We start from the raw sequence: 7,004 nt of genomic DNA on the forward strand, positions 1-7,004 counted from the left end.
CCAGTCCCACAGTGCTCAGGCCTTTCAATTCCTTTTGTCATATTAATATACTTTTTTTTCTTTAAATCAATGTCTGTGTGTTTCTCACCTTGTGAAAACATGTTTTGTTGTTTTTAAATCTTTAAAATTGTTAAATACAAAACAAGTTAAAAGCAAGTTGGTTTAGCTGCAAAAAACAAGCCTGATACAAAAAATCCCAATGGTAAATTAACTGTTTTGTTTTGTTTGTTAACAGAAAGACACAAATGCTTCGGTCTTCTATGTGTGATTTGCCCTTTCATAACAGGTACAGAGTATATACATTTTTTTATACCTCATCTAGTTGGATACTGGCAACGTTTAAAATTAGAGCTGTATCAATCATTCCTGACAGGGGACCTGCCACTGTCTGCTAGACCTCACCTCCTCTAATCCGAGTTACTGAACTGGTCCTCGTTTGTGTTGTCGGTGCGTTTTGAGCATTAATTATTTCACAAATAATACAGTCAGATGTGTGGTTCAGCCTGTCCAAAATATTTGTACTTTAGTTTTGATTAATTAAATTTAAAGTTTGTTATTTATTCATTTTAATTTTGGCACTTACCACAGAATTGGAAGTAGTCGGAATCTTTTTGTCCAACTCAGAAAGAAAGTCCATAACACAATCGGTAACAGTGTCCACACACATACAGTACACTCAATAACACCAATGACAGTTTAGGTCAGACTGGCTTTGTGTTTATGAGTGAACAAGTGCTCGCTCGCTCTTGCCTGGACCCAAGCCGTTCAATTCTACTTAGGACATCCTGTCAGCTGAGCCTGTAAATGCCACAGTAGCCTTAAGAAATAAGAGTGGTAATGGTGGGCTGCCAAGGTGAATGACTAGCAGGACAAATGACACCAGAGTACAGAGGACCGTCGAACACTGCTGCTGTGAAATGTCTCTATGTTGCCACATGACCGAGACGTTTCTTGTTGCGCCTGTGCCATCGTTTGGGCTGTTCGAACAGGCTGCACTAATGAACCAGCTGCATTTCTTAATAAGCAGGGCTGACATTTGGTGGCCATATGCTTTGTCTGCAAGCAGTGCCATTTTCTGTAAACTGATTGTATTCCTTTATTTAAAACTCTAACATTTCCCTGCTGTAGTTTTCACAGCTGGTAGATGAAATACACAAAATTACCTTCTTGTTTTGTGTCATTTAGTTGGAGCGCAGCCTGCAAATACAACAATATGAAAGTGATATTAAGCACTCATTTTTCTGTTGCTCAACAAAGGTTGAACTTACACAATTATTTAATTAATGAGAAAAAAACAGTAGGCTGAAGAAGGTTTTTTTCTTTTTTCAGTTGGATTAAAATGTCCTTGCTGATCCCAGCAGTTAAAATAACAGCACAACAACCATTAAAAACACACAACAAGGTTGTAAAACCCAACAATGTTCTGTTAATGAGTTCTAATGAAAGCAGCAAAATGTGAAGTATCTACAATAAAAAGGACATACGGTGGTTTACAGCCAGTTATGGTGATAGGATAAAGCCTGAAATGTTGACAAGCTGTGTCCGTCACAGCTAAACACAAAATCATACATTATTATCTCCCAGTCTGTTTGGTTTGGGGTCATACCTCCGACCATACTGGTCCGTTGGCTGGAGGCATTAGTTTGGGTTTTTAAATAAGCAACTTGTTTGAACAAAGTGCGACCCGGAGGCAGTCTGACCATCTGGTTGTGCTGTAGGATTATGGATCAGCCACTGCTTGCGGATCATGAAACTGAAGCTGGGATGGCCCATTTGGCTGTGTACATACTGTTAAACCTGCTGCTCTGGCTCATTTCATCAAAGCTGATAATTATGTGTTGAGTCATTTTAGTTCAAAATGTCTCAGGTTTGCACATTTGTGGAGTCAACATTATGGAGACTCTAAGCACCATTTGGGGTGGGCTGAACACAGAGTGACAACAATCAACAAGGCTCCGAGCTGTCCAACACTTTGTTGTTTCATACTGAGATTATTTACATAACATTTTATTTATATAGCACGTTTCTAGACAGAGTCACAAAGTGCTGCACATAAGATAACAAGTCATAAAAAGGTAAAACAGACAATATGAAACAGGCAAAAATTATCCAAAAGCAGTTTTAAAAAGGTGAGTTTTGAGGGCTTTTTTAATAACAACTACTGAGTCCCCAGTTCTTAAGGTTTGGAGGGGGAGGGCCACAGTGGCAAAATCAGCCTTAGCTCTCATCTTGGTCTGTTTAATAGCAAGTAAGTCCTGATCAGATGACCTCAGGGACCTGCTGGGGAAATGGGCTGTAGCAGATCAGAGATGTAGGCTGGTGCCAGTCCATGCAGAGCTCTACAAGTCAAGACCAGGATCTTAAAATGGACTCTCAGTCATCTTTAAAGCACCGACGCTGTCACGTGAATTTCAGGGTTGAGGTGCCAACACAACCGAGTTCGGACCTTTTTAAATCTTCTGACTGTGCAGACACAAGAAGAACAACAATACAAACAGATGGGTAACACAAACCGAAATCCAGGAGAACATATCAAGCACAAGGAGATCAACCAGGTGTTATAGACAAACTGAGAACTGGCAGGGCGAGACTAGAAACACACAGGAATAAAAAATGAAAATCCAACCAGCAAATCTCGCCACCTGTCAGCTGTCTGGGAAACGATGCAACTAGATGTAAAAACTAGATGCATAGGACACAAGTTAAATGTGATTAGGAAACTAGTTGACTGAAGAAGACTTCAAACATTAGCTGTCAGGTAGAAAATTATTTAACTATTTATATTGTGTGTGTGTGTTGTTTCAACCTCAAACCTTTCTTTTGTTTAATAAAACCACAGAGCTTTATCAGCCAGTGTTGCAGATGAAGACCTTGTTTTGATGCGTCAGCATTACATTTCTTTTCTCACTTTTTTTTGCCTTGTTTTCTTGTCAACACATAGAGATTTACAACTCCTCAGCTCTCTGTCTGACCCGAGTATGGATTCTCAATATTTCTCTGAATCTGTCACAAGTCCAATAGCTGGAAGAGCGAGTGAACGAGAGAGTGATGACGGGGCGTTCGGGGTTGGTTGTTTTGCAAGAGAGGGACCAAGCGAGGATGAGGACTGGATTGGGAGGAAGAGTGAAGCAGAAGGGTATAGAGGAAATAGATAGCAGGTCCTGAGCACAAATCAAAACTTGGTCTCATAAAACTGCATCTACTCGTTGTGGCCAGATATCCTCCAGAAGGACGCATGCAGTGAGCACTGTGACAGTCACAGTGGTATAGTGTCTCTTTAAGACAACCCAAGTCGAGGGTTAATGTTGTCATCGGTATGCACCACTGCCCTCTCTGTGGTTGTGTGGACATGTGCTTGCACGCTAGTGGATGAGGAGGGACGGATTTTATGTTTTACCTCTCCAGACACCTTTTTTTTGCAACGTTATGGGTTGTACGAACACTGTGCGCTATGTTTGTTCAGCTGTAGTCGTTCAACCGGGCTTATATGGTTGACAAAGAGAAGGTGTATTAAAGAACACGCTGTGGAATTCCCAAAGCCAGTGTGAATGTGTATCCTTTTGACTGTCCTGCTAAGTGTTTTTACCGCCTCCTCTCAACCACTAAACAGAACTCGACGTTACAGCACCAAACACAGCTGCTTCACACCTTTCACCTTTCAGTATATACACAGTATATTACAGTACTATAATCTCATCCGTGTTTGGAGGGCAGGCTCACGGTCTGCTTGTGTGCATAAATGTGCCTGTGGCAAACACATTCAAACAGCCATTCTGGACAGGTGAAATATGCTGACGTAGTGTAACGCTGCAGAAACTGCCACTGTCGGTGCAGAACAAATGGCACACTTAGCATCAGCTTCCATGTCACAATACTGGGATCAGATATTGATGACAGGCTGCTTTGCCCTCTCAGGAGACTCTTTCTGCCTCGAGCTGTTTCTCAGTACAATTTAAACCCTGCATCTCTACCTGTCCAAATGTCTCTCTGAAAGCTCAGTGTGTCCATTGGCTTCCAGTGTTGCACTACTTATCACCTAAATTGTTTTCATTCATCCACTGTGACCGTCTACGTAAATGTCTGGAAACACAGCATCATTAATATATCCGTATAAATCTGTGTGTCTGTTTTTCATCTATCACAACAATGTTTATTCACTCCACTGCCAACATGGCAGCCACACTGCTGAGAGCAGGAGTACACCGAACGTGGGGTCATATCAGTAGAAGGTGGTCTAATTTTGTGCTAATAATAATAATGTATACTTTATTGATCCCCATGGGGGAATTACTATCTCTGCATTTGACACATTCACTCAGTGAAGCAGCCACACCGGGAGCAGTGTGTAGGGATGGTACCTTGCTCAGGGGTACCTCAGGGAAGCCGTTCAGTGGATTTGAACCCCTGACCTTCCGATCATGTGGCGACAACTCTACCTACTGAGCCCTGCACCCAAAGTGGAGATCTTATGAAAGAGACGTATTTCTAAAGGATTTCTGGAGAGCATACAACAAGTAAAACTTCCAGGATAAGTAAAGCCTTTTAAAATCTGATTTGGGGGAAAGTTAGCAGATTTTTTTTTAAGTTTTGCTAATCAAAATTTACCAGTTTGAATATATTGCTAGTTTTTACTGCAAATTTATTACAATGAAACCTGAAGTAAAAGCTCATTTTGAGGATGCTTAAAAGAAAATCTGCACAGCTATGGCCCTGTGATGTTTCCATCCATCCATCCATCTTCATCCGCTTTATCCGAGGCCGGGTCACAGGGGCAGCAGCCTAAGCAAAGAGGCCCAGACCTCCCTCTCCCCAGCCACCTCCTCCAGCTTATCCGGGGGAACACCAAGGCGTTCCCAGGCCAGCCAAGAGATATAATCTCTCCAGCGTGTCCTGGGTCTGCCCCGGGGCCTCCTCCCGGTGGGACATGCCTGGAACACCTCACCCAGGAGGCGCCCAGGGGGCATCCTTGTCAGATGCCCGAACCACCTCAGCTGGCTCCTTTCGATGTGGAGCAGCAGCTGCTCTACTCTGAGCCCCTCCCGGATGGCTGAACTTCTCACCCTATCTCTAAGGGAGAGGCCAGCCACCCTTCGGAGGAAGCTCATTTCTGCCGCTTGTATCCGTGATCTCGTTCTTTCGGTCACTACCCACAGCTCGTGGCCATAGGTGAGGGTAGGGACGTAGATCGACTGGTAAATTGAGAGCTTCGCTTTTACACTCAGCTCCCTCTTCACCACGACGGACCGGTGCAGCGTCCGCATTACTGCAGCTGCAGCCCCAATCCGTCTGTCGATCTCCGGCTCCCTTCTCCCATCCCTCGCGAACAAGACCCCGAGATACTTGAACTCCTCCACTTGGGGCAGGAACTCATCCCCGACCCGGAGTGGGCACTCCACCCTTTTCTGGCTGAGAACCATGGCCTCAGATTTGGAGGTGCTGATCCTCATTCCCGCTGCTTCACACTCGGCTGCGAACCGTTCCAGTGCGAGCTGGAGGCCCTCACCCGATGAAGCCAACAGAACCACATCCGCAAAAATCAGAGATGAGATTCTGAGGCCACCAAAGTGAAAGCCCTCCACCACTTGGCTGCACCTAGAAATCCTGTCCATAAAAATTATGAACAGAACCGGAGACAACGGGCAGCCCTGGCGGAGCCCATCATCCACCGGGAACGAGTCCGACTTATTGCCGGCAATGCGAACCAAGCTCTTGCAACGGTTGTATAGGGATCGAATGGCCCGTAGCAATGGGCCAGACACCCCATATTCCCGCAACACCTCCCACAGGACACCCCGAGGGACACGGTCGAATGCCTTCTCCAAGTCCACAAAACACATGTAGACTGGTTGGGCAAACTCCCATGCACCCTCAAGTATCCTGGAGAGGATAAAGAGCTGGTCCAGTGTTTCGCGACCAGGACGAAAACCGTATTGTTCCTCCTGTATCCGAGGTTCGACTAGCGGACGAACTCTCCTTTCCAGCACCCTGGCATAGACTTTCCCAGGGAGGCTGAGGAGTGTGATCCCCCTGTAGTTGGAACACACTCTCCGGTCCCCCTTCTTAACCCTTTAAGACCTACCATAGAACCAAGTCCGCCAGAGCTTATATTATATTTTTACATGGTGTGGTGCCACTTTTGGGAGCATTTCAAGTTGCTATACATCAATACAACTGTTATAGCCGATATTTTAATAATATGCATGCATTAAGTCCATAATAACTACATTAATTGCAAAAAAGTGCAATAAACTACAAAAAAATTGAAAATCGTTTTTGGTTTTTTTACATATATTTCTACTTGGAGAAATTTAAGAGGCTTATCCCTCAAAACTTTATATACAAAAAAGTTGCAAAAAATAGTTTACAACAACAGGAAATTTATTTTGAATGTCTTCATAGTTTTATTTTTGAGATACAGCAATTTTTATATACTGCAGGAAAAACGAAAAACAATCCTATGATGCAAATTTGCAAAGAAAACAGCATGTGCATCAAAATAAACTATTTCCAGTAGTGCAATTCGACTTCTAAGCATCCCAGCAACTATTCAGAAAAGCATAAAGTCAAACATGACTTATAAAAACACCAATATAGGCTCTTAAGGCCTACAAGTTAAAAACTACATTTTCCGCGAAAATGACGTCACTTCCGGTTTCGGGCAGGAAATGGTGGACATGCGATCGTTTGCGCTGACGTCTGTTTCAATATGGGAAGTGTTACGAACAGCTGATCAGATTGGCAAAGCGTGTTTCTGGAATATTATGTTTTTTTTCCTGCTAGTGCTTTTCATGCAATTTTTGCAAAGCTTTATGTGGAAGGAAACCGTGACTTAGGACAAGCTGATGGCATAACATGTAAGTACAACTCCTCCGGTTTCATATGCAAAAAAAATTATTGCGCTAGCTTACGTGGTTGCAGTGCTACCGGGATTTAAAAATAGTTAAGCCACAAAGAGCGTGCCCGCTCCGACCGGCTTCAAAGGGTTAAAGATGGGGACCACCACC

Source organism: Haplochromis burtoni, unplaced genomic scaffold (genome assembly GCF_018398535.1).
Source record: "Haplochromis burtoni strain Fernald_Lab_line unplaced genomic scaffold, NCSU_Asbu1 Contig_399, whole genome shotgun sequence".
Classification (NCBI taxonomy): Eukaryota; Metazoa; Chordata; class Actinopteri; order Cichliformes; family Cichlidae; genus Haplochromis; species Haplochromis burtoni.